At 47.2% G+C, this 17,493-nt stretch overlaps 1 protein-coding gene across 23 annotated transcripts in view; it reads right to left on the bottom strand.

Annotated features, from left to right (window-relative positions):
* The window catches only part of RBFOX1 (RNA binding fox-1 homolog 1), a 2,117,065-nt gene that overhangs the window by 1,386,934 nt on the left and 712,638 nt on the right, over positions 1-17,493 (bottom strand). The gene's annotated exons all lie outside the window — the stretch shown is intronic.

The raw sequence follows: 17,493 nt of genomic DNA, 5'->3' as shown, positions 1-17,493 counted from the left end.
TCATTTGGGGTTTAGTTCTTTTTGTGGGAGGACCATTAACTCTGGCGCAGAGGGCTGCTGAAGACAGGGATGCAGATGTGTGTCTATTTTTCCTTTACTCACAAGGAGAGAAAAGTGAGCAGTCGCTGCTAAGGAGATCCGTTATGGTTAGGCTGGGGAGTTATATAAGAAAGCAGAGTAACAGAGAGGTTAGGGACCACATGAGAAGCAAGATCTGATAACCCTATGCCACTCCAGCCTGGTGACTCAATGACAGAACCCCAAACAAGGGAAGTTGAAATAAGTGGAGTGTACTGGACTCTACTGCTGCTAAAATACCTGCTGCGGGAAGGCTGAGGTATAACTCAGAGGTCCAGCTCCCGCTTGGCATGAGCCAGGCTAAGGGATAGATCCTTAACCTTGTCCATAATACAAGGCCTGTCCTTCAGCAAGCCCTCAGTGAGGAGAATTCTAAACACCTCTAGAAAACATCAAACAAAGCACTGTCCGGACAGGGGCAGCAGATGTTAACAAGACGGAGTGACCTCCATCATTAAGGACAAGGTCACAGCCCACAGCAGGACTGCTCTGTAGACTTCAATGACCCTCAAGCAACATTCATGGAAGTTTCCTTCCTATTGGTAAGGGATGAGCATCATCTTTAGGGTTGGAAACTAAAATCTTTCTTCATGTCTCAGACCCAATGTGAATTTAAAGTTATAAAATTTTAAAACCAGAAAGTGTCCAAAATGTTAAATGGCTCCATCTTCAGGATAAACGTGTAAAGACTCTTTCTTCTTCTATTTTTTTTTGTTTGTTTTGTTTTTGTTTTGAGTGCCCCCAAATGCAGGATCTATTTCAAGTCTCCTCCTGAATTAGGGAGACACGATTGTGGTCGTGAATGTCCACACAATTTCAGCCATCAGATCTGCAGAAGAGATGAAGCTAAGAACAGTGTCCACAGTGAGTCTGAAAGTGTCTGGAGCCTCACTCAGGTAGGTGAGCATTCTCGTAAGGCAAACGCCAGTGACATACGACAGCCCAGGGCATAAAGGAAATGCCCATCCACAGACATCTGTCCACTCCTTTCACAAGCACACACACCCTCTCTAGCATCTTTATACTTTACTGAGATGGTAGTCACAGGCGAGACTCTCAGTTTCTTCTTTGTATAGAAAGAGACTCAAAATCTGCAACTGCCTCTCCACCATTGCTTTTTATAACATTGTCCTTGAATTGATATGAAAACTATTATGCATGTCTACTCATGTGGTATTTTAAGAAGTATAAGAACACTAAATACAGGGATTGTGGAGATGGCTCATTTGGAAAAGTACATGAGCTTCGTACCCAATACTGAGGAAACAGAGCCAGGTAGGTCCCAGGGCTCATGGCCAGCCAGTTTAGTTGAATTAGTAAACAATGAGAGATCTGCCTCAAAAATTAAGATGCAAAGTAAATGAGGACAATACTTGACTTTGACTTATGTGTCCCTAAACATTGGAGCATACGCAAATACTACTTCACATACATAAGTACACGTACATGTGAACACACGTTAGCACACACATGCATACATATGTATAAACACAAATAAAAACCATTTCCTTACTTCCAAAGTCACAAACTAATAGATGGACCACCATGAAAAAGACCAAGGAAAGATAAGCTTAGATATAGGTAAGTAAACAGAAATGGACTGTAGATTTGAATGAGAGAAATTATCTGAGAGATGACCAAATATAGGAATAAAGAGCTATTTTTAGAAGGTATATGATTTGGGTCTGTGGCTGTATGTCACTTGGTAGAGTGCCTGTTTGGTACACATAAAGTCCTGGAGTCATCCCCAGTCATGCACAGATTGAGATCAGAGTGATTACAGGCCTGTCATCTCAGTGCTTGTGAGGAAGAAGCAGGAGGGTCAGAAACCCAAGGGCATCTTTAGCTACATAACTAATTCCAGCTCACGCTGAACTCTATGAGACCATGAAGAAGAAGAAGAAGAAGAAGAAGAAGAAGAAGAAGGAGAAGGAGAAGGAGAAGGAGAAGGAGAAGGAGAAGGAGAAGGAGAAGGAGAAGGAGAAGGAGAAGAAGAAGAAGAAGAAGAAGAAGAAGAAGAAGAAGAAGAAGAGGAGGAGGAGGAGGAGGAGGAGGAGGAGGAGGAGGAGGAAGAGGAAGAGGAAGAAGAGGAAGAGGAAGAAGAGGAGGAGGAGGAACAGGAGCAAGAGGAAGAGGAGGGGGCAGGAGGAACAGGAGGAGCAGGAGGAAGAGGAAGGGGATGCCCTTCTTAGGAAAACAAGAAATGCTGAGATTGCATTATCTACTTTCATAGCTAAGAAAGGAAATCTACACTTGGTAAAAATCATTAAATAGCCTGCTATCCTTCCTCTGAGTGCCACCAGGTCTCCCCATCCAGGGGATGTGGTCAATTATGGGGCACCAGAGTTCCTGTGAAAGTCAATCACCATTCTCCACTCAGCTGTGGAGAATGTCCTGTCCATTGGCTAGATCTGGGTAGGGGTTCGAAGTTTATTGCATGTATCGTCCTTGGCTGGTGCCATAGTTTGCGCAGGACCCCTGGGCCCAGGTCTGCCCATCATAATGTTCTCAAAGGAAGGATAGCAGGCTACCAAGAAGAGACTTGATACCCTATGAGCATATACAGAGGGAGGAGGTCCCCCTCAGTCACAGCCATAGGGGAGGGGAGTAAGGGGAAAATGGGAGGGAGGGAGGAATGGGAAGATACAAGGGATGGGATAACGGTTTAGGTGTAATATGAATAAATTAATGAAATATATTAAAAATAAAAAAATCACTAAATAATCTGAAATTCTCAAACCACTCAGATCTTACAGACCTTGTATCCTGTTTGAACTACTGAAATAAACAGGTGGGTACAAAGAGAAGCTGGCATCTACACACACACACACACACACACACACACATACTTTGGACAATTACCACCATTTCTTCCGCATAAACACCAAAGACCCAGTAAAACCACATGCACTAAGCACTAGGGACACCATGGTGGGGAAAGTGCATCTGTTGCCCTTCCCATGCTAGTGGCACTAGTGTGACCCTGCTGGAGTCACCTACAAGCAGGGCTCCCTTGCTGAGAACAGGAGAGCACTAACAGAATCCTAGGCTTTGCTCATTAACAAAATCAAATACGTGTTTTTCTGGTTCCAATCTGTTATCAATGCAGTATCTTTGATAGACTGAAAAAGGAAAAAAATGAGCAAACATTTAACAATCCTGCTGTTGCTATTGCTGTTGCTGCTGCTGCTGCCGCCGCCGCCACCTGTCATCATGGCCAACACTCACTGAACACATCACACGTTCAGGTGGCTGGGTTCTGCTCTAAGTACCTGTCCCTGCTGAAATTCTCAGAAGGCTCTCTGAGATGAGTGACGCAATCCCTCCTGCAGGATTCACACAGAGGAAACAGAGGTGCACAGAGGAGAAAGAGCTCCATCAGGGAGTCAGTTGGAAAGCTGAGCAAGATGTGTGCATGGGTATGTGTGTGTGTGTGTGTGTGTGTGTGTGTGTGTGTGTGTGTGTGTGTGTGTGTGTGTGCCTGTGTGTGGAGACCAAGGGTCAACAGACTACATGAGCTTGTTTATTGAGATCGGCTTTCTCATTGGCTTGGAGCTCTAGGTTGAAGGAGGTTATCTTCTCAGGGATCTCTCTGCCTCTACCATCTCCAGACCAAGGATTACAAGAGTGAGCCCCCACACCCAGTGATGGGGGGAGGGGCGAGTGGAGGACAAACTCCACACAGCTAGTAAGTTAGTGGACTGCACTCCCTACCCAGCCTCAAGCCAGACTTTGATTTAGAAACTGAGCCTTTCACCATGAAACCACTGCCTCTTCTCCACTGTGCCTTTTCATTTGACTTACCAGGGAAACTTTAGAAAAATCTACGAAACATTATGACCCATCTCCAACCCAGAGAAGTCAGAATTTCAGGAAAGAAGGGCAAATATCAGTTTTCTGAATTATCCCACAGGGTTCTAATGTGCAGTCAAGACTCCAAACTTCTGACAGATGTGTCCTTTCTCCCTGGTGTGTAATGGTGCAAATCTGTCTCCCCATGTGTCCTCTTTATAGAATTGAGAGAGTGCTTCCAAAAGCCTGATGCTGAGTGTGGGGCCCACAGTCTCCTGGGAAAGCTATTGAGTGAAACTCTATTTTATTTAAGAGCCCGCATGCTTGTGGCATTCACACTCCCTCTTCCCAGGCTGCCAGGGAGAGGAGGGCAGTGTCTGGGGCTATCAATAGACGCTGTCAGACTCACAGCAGAAAGTTCCACCCTCCCCGTTCATCATTCCCTCCCCTCAGGAGGCCCCGCCCCACCTCACTTCCTCGGGACTACACAGGTGAGCCAAAGCCAGATTGCTCTCTTTTTTCCAGACTCTCACAGAACCCACGGTGTCAAGAGCCTAAACACAGTCATAGTCTATCCATCTAAGAGACGCTTCTCCGGTGTTTAGGCCTCAGTACTCAGTAACTCAGAATTTCTATTAGCTCCTTCTGGAGACAGTGTGTTCCCCGAGGAGGGCATGTTTTGGGAAATATTTATCTAAAAGAGATCATCATCTTCTTCTTTCACTCACTTGCATGGTTTCCCTTCCATAGATTCAGGCACTTTGCTCATGGACAATAGTCATCACAGATGTGTGGCCCTCCAGCATGCCTTTATCTAGAGATCACTGTACGGTACATAGGTGGAAGCCAGACTCACCTTTAATGCCTTCCTTAGTCACTCCTCCATTTTTTTAGACAGGGTACTTCTCTGAACCTGTAGTTGCTAATCTGGCCAAACAACCTATCCAGTGAGATGACTCTGGCTTCCTCTAACCACTAGCTCTATGGTAAGAGGTATGTGTCATCTTCTCCCATGGTGCTTCCAGGAGGAACTCATGTTGCCATCCAATGAGACACGGGTCCCAGAAGTAGGGGACCCTGAGCTGCCTTCCTCCTCAGCCTGCAGTCTGCATCAGAGCCTCGGCAGAGAGAAAAGGGTCAAGAGGCAGCAGGTGGGCAAATCAAGAGAGAATCTCCACCGCTTGCCATACTGGTGCTCAGGACAGGAGGGAGCTAGAAGTCAGAAGACAGGGTGCAAAGAAAACGGGGGAGGCAGGAAGAAGGCAGGCAGGCAACAAGGAAGAAAGGAGGGAAGGAAGGGAGGTGGGTTATGAAAGGAGAGGAGAGAAAAGAAAGGAGAAAAGGAAAGAAGACAGGGAAGGAGGGAACAAGAAACACAGATAAGAAAGAGGGAAAGGAGGGGGAAATTGGAAATGGACGCAGGATAGAAAATAGAAAGAAAGAAAATAGAAAGAAAGAAAATAGAAAGAAAAGGAAGGAATCCATCAGTCCATCTTGGGAGCCCTCTGCCTGCATTATCTGGGAAGCCCATAGGACATGGGCAACTTCGGTCAGCACTGAGTGAGGGGCAGTGACCAGAACAGAGAAAGTCTTTCATTGGATCTTTCTTTTTCTTTGGGGATGGGGGTTAGAGTCAGGTTTTTTTTTCTGCGTAGCTCTGTCTGCCCTGGATAATAAAGGACCCTGAGAGAAGAGGTGGGGGTCCTTGCTGTCACTATGCCCCTGTCCCCTTAACAAGGTTTAGGAAGCACAAGAGTATCAGTGAGGGGGACACTAGCAAGGGGGGACCTTGTCAGTCCACGAGCTCCTGTTTTCGCTCCCCGTGAGCAGATGGACTGTGCCTGTATGTATCCTGTTACTAGGGTCAGCTCCATGCTCCAGGAGTCCTGCAGTGCACTCCAGACCCCACACATCTGGACATACTCAAGGTCGTTCCTCTGAGAACTACTTGAGAAAAAGGTTGCTTTCTGTCGAGCACACTCCTGGGTGTTAAGGATTCACAGTTATAATAGAGTGGTGCTCACCTCCATTCACCCCCGTGTGTGTGTGTGTGTGTGTGTGTGTGTGTGTGTGTGTGTGTGTGTCCAAAGCTACAGAACCTATAAATATGTTGTGTTCAGTGACAAGGACATGAGCTCAAGTAATTCAAGAAGATATAATGCAACTAAATGGGTCCTATGACACGGAGGGCCTTTCTCCGCTGAGGTTGGAAGGACCACTGAAGGCACTGAGACACTCTGAGCCCCGGATTTCGAAGTGGAAGATGCAGTCAGAGGTCAAGGAATGCAGGAAGTCCACAGAAACTTAAACTGTAAGGAAGCATGCCCTCCCTTAGAGCCCACAGAAAGTGAGCGAGAGCCACTAGCACTGTGGTACTAGCCAGGGACGCCAGCGTTCCAGGGACTTCTGCCTCCTCAAAGCAAATGTAAAAATCTACATTGCTTTAGCAAGTCGCTTCTTTCAATGATTTATCATAGGAACAATGGAAAGTTAACCAAGGAACTGGGGAGGCAGCTCAGCTACTAAAGTGTTTGCTATGCAACACAAAGGCACGAGATCCCCAGAACGCACGTGGAAAGTGGCATGTCTTCACTTGTCATCCGAGTTTGAAGGAGGTAAAAGCAGCTGGATCTCTGGAGCTCACTGGACATGCATCCTACTTGGATGGGACAGCTAGAGGCCAGTGACAGACTGTGTCTCCACCTGAGAAACCTCTGTCTCTCTGTCTCTCTGTCTCTGTCTCTGTCTCTCTCTCTGTCTCTCTCTGTCTCTCTCTCTGTCTCTCTCTCTCTCTCTGTCTCTCTCTCTCTCTCTCTCTCTCTCTCTCTCTCTCTCTCTCTCTCTCTCTCTCTCTCTCTCTCTCTCTCTCACACACACACACACACACACACACACACACACACACACACGGAACCAGTCAGCAGTCAGGGACATGGGGTACGGGTAGTCTCTGAGGCCAAACATCTGCCCCTCCCCCTTTCGTTCCATTCCCATTTCATTCCTACCTGGAGTCGGCTCAGTGAGAAGCTAGGAGGCCAATATTGGCCACCTTGGATCTTTCACTGGCTTGAATTTTGCTCAGTAAGCTAGGCTGGCTGTCCACAGAGCCCCACGAATCCATTCGTGTCTGTCTACTCAGAGCTTGGATGTAAGTGTATGCCACCATGTCTAGCTTTTAAAAATGCATTTCCTTATCCAAGAGTATGAAGGTATGCCTGTGCGGGCATGTGGGTGCCAAGGCATACACGTGGAGGATAGAGAACATTGCAGACTTCTGGGGGTTGGTTCTTTCCTTCCACCACCAGGGGTCAAACTCAGACCAATGTGTGCTGGCAGGTGCCTTCATCTTCATCTTCTGGCCCATCTCAGCAGCCTCATGCCTCACTTCCTAGGACAGTTCTGAGGTTTGAGCTCAGGCCTCCAAGCTCTTTCCTGGCCAGCCATGGGAAAAGGAGGGGGTCCCATTACTTTCCTGATGTCAGGGTCACACTATCCCCCAGAATCAGAATTGTCTCTGAGTTTGGTTCCTTGGACAACTACAATATCATGCCATAGAGCTGGGAGTACAATGGGGCGAGGGGTGGGGGAGGTCACCAAAATCACAACAAACAACAGGAAGACCCAACACTAGGGGATACTTCAAAATAAGTTACAGCTGAGCACACTGATGACTGGTGTGTCGGCATGGGTGATCTTCTCAAAGTATGTCCTCAGGGTGGTTAGAAAGCACAACGATTTCACGCGTGGGACATGCATACTGAGACAGAGAGGGGAGGGAGAGAAAAACAGAGACCCGCGAAGCTGGGCCTCGTAACTCACAGCGCCACCCTGCCAATATATGCTGGCATTTGTTATATCTTTTGGCTTTGATGTATAATTAATCATCAAATGCTCATTTCACACCAGCAACGCATAAGGACGCATGCAAGGGCTCAGAGAAGAAGAGAAGCTGGAGCCGAGTGGCTTTATTAATTCCTTCACTCGGCAGCTGTTTATCACAGATTCATTACTTGTTGAGCACTCTCTCAGGCTCTGAAGAAGCAGAGAAGAGTGAGATATATACGCCTCAGCCCCCAGGGCTTATACGACAAAGGAAATTAGGGACAAAAAGGGGGGGCGGGGAGGCAAATGGCCAACATTGGGTTTAACACCTATGTCCAAGTCTCTCTTATAATCTGGATTATGACCCTTCCTAACATCCAAGGCTCTCCAAGGGGCTTTAGCAAACTCCTACACAGCTGCCCAGGGACATAGCACCTCTAAATTCTTGCTCCCAAAAGGATTTTAGCAAACTTCTATCCTACCTCAGAAACCCAGGAACACAGTGTCTCTAAATGCTTACAGTCTTAAAAATTCCAACTCTGGTTCTGTCTTCTCTACCCACATCTTTCATTACTCATTGAGAAGACACCCATGTTTCTTCTTTCTAAGTTCAAACTGTGTCCACCAAACTGCCTGGCAGTGGCTGAAGGTCAGCCTCCATGGTCACGCTACCCTGTATGTCACAGCTCAAGGTCACTGGCTCTGACATTGTTAATCTGCCTCAAGTAAATTCTTGAGCAGCTTGCCTCAGATTAAAAATGGGGCTGAATGACTGGATGTCCATGGCTTACGAGAGGCCCATTAGGAGTCCAGTGGCTTTCTCAACTCTTTGGGTGTGTTCCCAAGGCTGTGTCCATGCTGCAGCTGGCAGCACTTTCTCTTTACTCAGATGACACCAGCCATCTGCCCTTTACTAAAAATATCAAGGTCGCTGGGATGAAGAAAGATCCCACGACTGAAGGATCAGAAAATGTTACAGAAATGATAGGGCCCTTGACAATGCAGGGTTAACTGGGCCAAGGCTCTGTTAGGGAAGCCTCACTCTTGTGGGTAGGTATCAAACAATGAGGAAAGGACTCCTCCATGAAAGAGCACGGGGGGGGGGGGGAGCCTTTATGGTTAACCTTTCTGGGTGTTCAAATACCTTCTGCCACATAATGTTGGAAAAAATAACGGAGGCCAGGAAGATCTCCCCGTGGGTACAGTGGTCACTGCACAAGCATGAGGACTAGAAATAGGATCCGTGCCACCCATGTCATGGTCCAGCCATGGTAGTAGTCTCAGCACTGGAAGTAGGGAGGCTGCAGAGACAGATGCATCATGAGGGCTTGCAGGCCACCCTGTCTAGCCAAAAGGGCACTCCTGCCCTTGAGAAATGGAATTACATCTAAAATATAAATAAATAAATAAATAAATAAATAAATAAATAAATAAGGCAAAGGAAGACACTCCACATAGACATCTAGGAGGCTCCACAACACATACAATATTAAATGGAAGAATCTACAAGTGAAGTATCACGTGCCACTGTGTGCAGTAGGATGAAGTCTCAAGCAATCCTGCCCCACCCACCTAGGGTCTGAACCATCCCTTGTCCAGAGTATTCATGCTGTGTCCACCAACCATCCCCTCACTTATACAGCACCAACCCACTAGTCACTCACAGCAGTCCTGGTTGTCGGATCGGCTTCCACTATGTTCTGCTACCCCAGTTTTGCCTAAAGATGGCCCCAAAGCTCAAGAGGGTATGGCTAGTGTTCCTAGCCAGCTTGCTTGGAGCATCCGTGTGCTTGCTTTCTAAGGCTGGAGTTATCCCAAGCATTTACGTGGGTTTCTAAACTCCAGGCATACTTATGTGCTATACGCACTGACTGAGCCATCCCCTCAGACTTCCTGTGCCCAATTTAATAAACTAAACACAGATATGTTTAGTAATAAAAAGCATAGCAGATAAGAGTTTACAAATGTCTCTGGTATCAGATGTCCAGAGGGGTCTTGGGACACACACACACACACACAGGAAATTATTTATATTATATGTCATACCCGTAATGGCAACTTTTGTTCATCATATGTAATTATAAAAGCCCACTTTCCATCCAGGTGCAGAGGTGCACACCTTTAATCCCAGCACTCAGGAGGCAGAGGCAGGCAGGATCACCGTGTGTTCGAGTCCAGCCTGGTCTACAAAGGGAGTCCAGAACAGCCAAGGCTATATAGAGAAACTCTGTCTTTAAAAAAAAAAACTCACTTTCCAAGCCAGGCACAGTGGCTCACATCTCTAATCCCAGCAACTAAGGAGCCTAAAGCAAAAGGACTGCCATGAGTTCAAAGCTAGCCTTGTCTACATAGTGAGTGCCAGGCTAGCCATGGCACTCCAGATCAAGACCTTGCCTCAATAAAACAAAACTAGAGATTTAGGTGGCTCAGGCTGTAAAGCAATACCCTGCAGGTATGAAGACCTGAGTTGGAACCCCCTTGTAAAAAAATTTCTGAGAATGTCCATGTTATCCCAGCTCCACAGAGACCCAAACAGGAGGACCCCCAGGGCTTGCCAGCCAGCCTAGCTAATTTGGTGAGATCCAGGTTCAGTAAGAGAAAAATGTGAACAGTGATTGAGGAATACCCATGTCCTCAGGTCTGGGAGATGGCTCAGTGGGTAAGAGAGCTTGCTGCACAAGTGTGTGGGGGTCTGAGATGTAATCCTTAGGACCCACATCAAAATGAGGCATTGCTGCATGTGCTTGTAAGCCTAGCAATGGGCAACAGGGAGAGGAAGATCCCCAAAGTTCACTGGCCAGGAAACCTAGACTAAATGGCAAGATTTAGGTTCAGTGACAGTTTGTGTCTCAAGGGGGAAAAAGGTAGGAGGAGGCATCCTCTGGTCGCCAAGACTGTGTGGATAGGTATGAACTCCTCCACATTCAGGCACATACAATACACAATACTGACGGCTGACCTCCACACGAGGACACACACAGGTGTACCCGCACACATATTGGTACATATATGCAGTCATCATAAAAAACACATCAAGTAACTAAACAAGCAAAGCCAATCACAATTTTCCAGGCTGCATTGCTTTACACTGTACAGATGATAAAAGTGGGTTTCAAGTTTGGCAGGTTGCATGTAAGCACCCTGCACAAGGCCCAGTATGAACTCAAGTCTGGGTAGCCGCAGGCACAAGACACAGCCTCTTTCCTTTGCTGCTCAAACCTTAGTCATAAGTAGGGAAACAAACAGAGGGAGAAAACAATTTTCCCTGAAAAAAAAAGTCTCAGGAACAAATAAAAACATCCTCTCTGGTGCTCGAGCGCGCATGGGGCAGGAAAGCCTCTGCGCCCTGCTGGGATTGCACCTTCCCTTCTTGTGTGAACAGATTAAACTAATAGATTATGAGCATTATTCTTAAGCAACGTATATCAGGGTTGATGGGAGCCTGTTCTTGAAAGATAAGCTGCATATCAGCACTGAGGGAAAATGAATTAGAATGCAAATCTCAGCATGCCCCATGGTGAGGCTATCTTTAATAGATATGTCTCCCTGAATATATCACAGACCAAACTGTCACCGTGCATCCCAAGTAGACCCAACCAAGCTCTGGTGGCATTTCACGAAGGGTCAGGTTGATAATTGGATTTTGCATGGGTGGGGTTGTAATTGACCTCTCTCCTTGACCTGTCATCTTTGCTACATGGAGGAAGAGAAACAGGATCCACACTTTGCCTTCCCCTGCCCCATTTTGTATCAGGGATTGGGGGGCTTGAATGAGGCCCCAAAGCCTCTGCTCCAAGTATAATGTGCCTGATCCCCTAGGGAGCGGGGCTGCTGAGGGGCACGTTCTGGCAGACAGTGGCACATGCTTCCATGCTGAACTGAGGAAGCTTTCCACAGGCGCCATCTTTGGACAACCCAAAGCCTCCTCCTCATCATGAGCAAAGGAGTCAGCTTGCACCACCACCAACCCCCCTTCCCTCCGTTAGGGAGCCAGGTGTCTAAAGGTTTGTCAGATTCAAACTCACAGCAGACAGACATGGTAAAGGGCCTGGAGGATGAAGGCGGAAACCCAGACTAAAGCTGAAGCCACATCACACTAAAGAGCTGCCTGGAGGAAGTGTTTTCTGAGCAAATGTGAGGACTGGAATGCAGATCCCCAGAACCCTTAAAGAGCCAGCTGCAGTAACACCCTCCGCGATCCTGGAACCCCACCATCAACGGGAAGTAGAGACAAGAGAATTCCCAGAAGCACACGGGGCCAGTAGCCTGGCATATGCAGCAGCCATAAGGCCCCATCTCAGCCAGTACTGACACCTGAGCTCACCCTGTGAATGCCACGCATGTATGATCAAACACACACACACAACACACACACACACACACAGATGCACACACAACATGCAGGCACACTCAGGACAGCCTGTGAGGAAGCTCAGTGTGAACTGGAACGGTGGCAAAAGTTCAGCAAACACGTTGGGCCAGCAAATTTCTTATGAGTGGCCAGTGCTGCACGCACTCCTTCCTGGCCAACAGCTGCCCTGGTAACTAAGGATGTGATTGTTAACTTCTGTGGCTAAAGTGACAGCATTGAGAATCACCAGCAAGACAGGTCCCCAGCACACAGCTGGGGGGGGGGGGACAGGAGGAATTCTCTAGATGAAGGTGACTAAGGTGAGAAAACTGGTCTTTTGTAGATGGCACCGTATCAGGAACTGGGGCTCCTGAGTGGACAAACAAGAGCATGGGGCCTCAAGCAGAGGTGCCTTGCATCCCCCTCCAGTCGCTCCAACTGTGGATGGGGTGTGGCCAGCTGCCCTCTGCTCTGGGTTTAGGCTTGGGGTTGTCTGCTTGGAGTGGCCCACCTGTCATTTGGACTCTTGAAGAGGATGAAGGGTTTAGAATTCACAAATTCATCCAGAAGGAGAAAGCAGGAGTTGGGGAGGGGGGGGGGCGGCAGCTTGGCAGGAGGTCGGTGTCAGATTTCAAGGTCAGCTGCTTCACTTGAATTGTCAGCTAAGATGTTTTCTCCCTTGAAAAGTAGAAGCCACTAAATAATAATGACAATAATAAGAAGAGGAGGTGGGAGGGAGGAGGAGGAAGAAAGGCAGAAAAGGGAGGGGGAGGAGGAGGAGGAGGAGGGAGGAAGAGGCAGCTGCTACTGCCATCAATGGGACAGGAAGGGGAGAGCTGCAGCCATCTGCAGAAACCACCCCCTCCGCATCCTGTGTGTGCAGCAGGGATAAACTTCCCAGGAGAAACATAAATCACCATCTCCCACCAAATGAAGTGGCTGGTAAAGGTTAGAGCAGTCCCACTACCTGAGTTTGGTCTGCACTTTTTCTCATTCATTGGTCCATTTTACTACCGGCCTCTCTCTCCCTTCCCCTGAACCTAAAACTCGCATTTACCTTCCACAGTTGAGTGACTAGCCAGCTCAAAGAGTCCTCCTAAATAACCCTTAGCGACTGCTGGGTCCTGTAGGAGCCAAGCAAAGAGGAGGGGGTCGGTGTTTCACTGCACCCATAAAACATTCCATCCCCCAAGCGCTGTGCGCTGAGTTCACTTGCATGGTCATCAGACAAGGTTCAGAAGAAACAGCTGGAGCCTGGTGTTGTGGGGAGCTGCGCCAAGCTTCAGTGAAGCCGCCAAATGGCGACGCGTTGAAAGAAATGTCCACGAGGGGGCAGACTTGCTATCTTCATGGGTTTTGGAGAACTGAGAAAAACCAGACTTCTGCGAATAGAATAGCTCCTTCCCAGGCCCTGTTTCCATTTAGCGTTACAACGTCTTCCCTAATGAGCTCTGTAGGCTAGTACCAAGGCTGGGTGGTCCTGTCCTTGTAGGGGTATTGGGACCTGTAAAAGTAGTTCGGGAGATTCGTATTTTCAAGCAAAAACGCTTAGATGCAAAAACTAAGCACAGTGAGCTATCGTTTGCTGAGCAGTCAGTCTGCCCTCTTACAGTCCCTATCCACCTCGCTACACTCATCACTGTATTCCTCAGAACACAGGTGTCCAGCCAGCCATGGTGGTTCAGGTCTGTAATCCCAGCGCTCTGAAGCTGAGGCAGGAGTACCACTGCAAGGTCAAGGTCATTCTGGGCACACAGCAAGAGCCAGACCAGCCAAGGATACAAAATGAGAGGGAAGGACAAGCAAAGAGAGAAGGAAAATTGAGGGAGGGGGAAATAGAAAGAGAAGGAGGAAGTGAGAAAGGAAGGGAGGGAGGAAAGTGGGCAGGAAGGGAGGGAGGGAGGGAGGGAGGGAGGGAGGGAGGGAGAAAGGAGGGAAAGAAGGAAGGGAGGGAGGGAGAAAGGAAGGGAAGGAAGGAAGGAAGAGAGAAAGAAGGGAAGGGAGGGAGGGAGAAAGGAGGGAAGGACGGAAGGAGGGAAGGAAATAGGCCTTAGGATATATTATCCTCATTGAGTAACAGAGGAAACAATGCTGAGACATTTCATTAGCACATCTAAGATCACCCAGCTAACTCGTGAAGGGCAAGAGCATTGTTGGAAGTCAACAAACCAGAATGGAAGTTCTTCTTCACTGACAGCAAAAGCATATGCAAAATGATTTACTGAATATGCATATGAATAATAATGAGTCTTTTCATATTTAGACCTGTTTGGCTGAGGGCGTATTTTTTTTCTCCCCCATCAAACTTTACTTAGGATCCCGTAATAAATATGCAACCTTAACGAGTTCTGTGATCCGGACATGGTATTTAGCATAACCTGGAAGCAAACATTTCAAACATGTTGGCTGCCATCTTGTAAGATGGGCCACTGAGAACGTCTATAGGCAATTAGAACGTTTTAATATGAAAACACACGCGAGGGACTTTGTGGGAAAGTCGTTCTTATCTGTGTAAAAGTGGTGTGTACTGGGCGATGGGGTGGCAAAGTGGAATAGCTGCAGAGGGCACCCCTATTTCCTGGTGAGAGCTCCCGGGATTCTCGCTTCACGTATAATAGCTCACAGGATAAGAACGCTTGTGGTATGAAACAAGCAGTCTAGGAATCGGTATTAGATATATTTTGCAGACATGTAAGTATCATCCTGACTTTGAAAACACAGACCTAACGACACAATAAACAATTTCTTCCGGAGACTTTAGCCTCTGGGCAGTGACAAGTACCTCACAGTCTGCAGTGACAGAATTTACAACACAGTGAAGAGGCGAGACCTGACATGAGTGGTGCTTCTAGATGCCTCTTCTCTAAGCAGGCATTTGTGTAAGCGTCCCCCTTGCACTGAAATGAGGTTTAGGCAAAAATAATCTTATAGGGTACACCCCACACCTCCTGACTGGCACAAGCTTGGGTTAAAATGTTACTGCAACCTGGCTTTGTCAATCTATCAGGGGTTTTCAATTTTACTTAAAAATATGATGTAAAAATATTTCTCCCGAGCTGGGGAGAGGGCCCAGTCAATATAGAGCTTGCTGTGGAAGCTCAGGGAGCTGAGCTTGGATCCCCAGCACGGACACGAGGGGTTGACTGTTGAAGTGTTGGCATGAACCAAAAACCTCACCACAGTGAACTTGCGCTCTGTTTGTAACAAAGCAGATCCCTCATTCTTGACAAAATGTCTAAATGGAGTAAGCTTTGATCAGCTAAACAAAGTCATTTACTTTAGAACATTTTGTGTGTAAGTGCAAGTATGTGTTCACTGTCTGATGATCAGTCTTATGTCACCCAACATAAGCTAGAGTCACAAGAGAAGAGAAACCGCCAATAGAGACAATGCTTCCATAAACCTACAAGTAGACCATTATGATAGGCAGATTTGGGTCCAGGGGTCCCGTTCAAACTAAGGCACCAGCCAAGGACAATACAGGCGGTAAACTTTAAACCCCTACCCAGATCTAACCAATGGGCAGAACATTCTCCACAGCTGAGTGGAGAGTGGGATATGACTTTCTCACATACTCTGGTGCCTCACATTTGACCATGTCCCCTGGAGGGGGAGACCTGGTGGCACTCAGAGGAAGGACAGCAGGTTACCAAGAAGAGACTTGATACCCTATGAGCATATACAGGGGGAGGTAATTCCCCTCAGGAACAGTCATAGGGGAGGGGAATAAGGGGAAAATGGAAGAGAGGGAGGGAAGAATGGGAGGATACAAGGGATGGGATAACCATTGAGATGTAACAAGAATAAATTAATAAAAAATTGTAAAAAAGATTTTCCTTAGTGCGTTTTCTTCCCCACCCGCAGCCCCCACCCCCACTTCACCAGGCAGGGTTTCTCTACTTAGCTTTGGCTCTGTGTAGCCTCGACCATCCTTGAACTTGCTTTGTAGACATGGATGGCCTCGAACCCAGAGATTCGAGTGCCTCTGCCTTGATTAAAGGCATGTACCACCTCCGCCTGCCATTTTCTCAATTGATGACAGATATGGGAGGCCTCAGATCACTGTGGACAGTGCCACGCCTGAGCTGGTGGCTCTGAGTTCTCTAAGAAAGCAGAATGACAAGTCATGAGGAGCAAGCCAGGAAATAATATTCCTTCATGCCTCCAGGTTCTTGCCTTGAGTTCCTGTCCTTACCTCCTTCAGTGACGGACTGTTTCATGCAAGTGCACCACCCCCACGTACACCCAGAGTAATTTACAAACCCTTCCTATGGTCTTTCCCCCTTGGTCAGCTCCCATGGGCTTATTTCTTTCACATCTTCTCCTTTTAGGCAAGAGGCTTCCTGTATTTTAAGGTTACTCCCATAAGTCCTTTCAATCATCCTTACAACAATAGCAATTTCCACCTCATTTTCTCAGGATCTCACTCTATCCAGAACTATTTGCATACCGCAACTTAAATCACATCCCCTTTCTGCCCCTGCGGTTTCCAGAGCACTCCTTAGCAGGTGCATTTTTCCCTTAAAGGCACTGTTACCATCAGGTGGAGGATTAGGAAAGATCTCAGAAAACCTCTACCACAGGCAGCATGGTACAGGAAGGAACCTACATCCTTTGCTCTGCATCCCCTTCCTGGAACAGGTGGTCATGGTAACCGGTTATAGCGATGCCCCAATCACTGGAACAAGAACCCATGAGCACACCTGCTGCCTCAAGCCTGAACGATGATTCCAAGCTTTAGAAATCTCTATTATCTGATTCTGACACTTCTGTGAGAGAGGTTTGTACTGGAGCAATGGCTTTGCACTCATTCTGCTGAGCAATCCACAATGAAAGTCAGACTGTCAAACGGGAGCAGTGCTGAGGGTTTGTGGAGAATGCAGCATGTAGCCCAGTCCCTTGACTTCTGAGTGCTTATTTGACTGGAAAGCATATACTCTCCCTTACTTGATGAAACCTATTCAAAATTTGCTTCTCACAATTAAGGGTTGGGCCAGAGGACTCAGAGAAAGGAAAATATCCTTTGGTTATAACATAAAGCATGGGGAATGTGATTTTGGCAAGAGACAGATCTGAGGCTTGGAACCTTAAAAGAGAAGCCAGGTAGACATGGAGGAAAAAAGTTTTTCCCCTGCATCATGGAAGCAATTCTTTCTCACTCTTTACTCTAAATAATGTGGAACACCTGTCACTTGAAAGTCTACACAAAGAGAACCCTGTGATGGTCCCTTCCTTTCCAGACACTGTTTTGATGAGTGCTTATGTTCTGCTTTAAAAATGAACACATGTAGAGTTTTCTCTAGGGTGGATGACTATTTCATTAGTCAGCTGACTGAGCCAAGAGTAGACAGCAAGTGAAGGGATTGAGTTGATAGAGAGATCACTTCTTCACTCATTTCATTTCGTCCTTGTCCATTTTCTGTTACAATAACCCAATGCCAGAGACAAGG

The sequence above is a fragment of the Acomys minous genome (genome assembly GCF_964271855.1).
Source record: "Acomys minous genome assembly, chromosome: 16".
NCBI classification, from domain to species: domain Eukaryota; kingdom Metazoa; phylum Chordata; class Mammalia; order Rodentia; family Muridae; genus Acomys; species Acomys minous.
The sequence above is the reverse complement of the archived record's forward strand: the minus strand, read 5'-3'. Positions and strand labels throughout refer to the sequence as shown.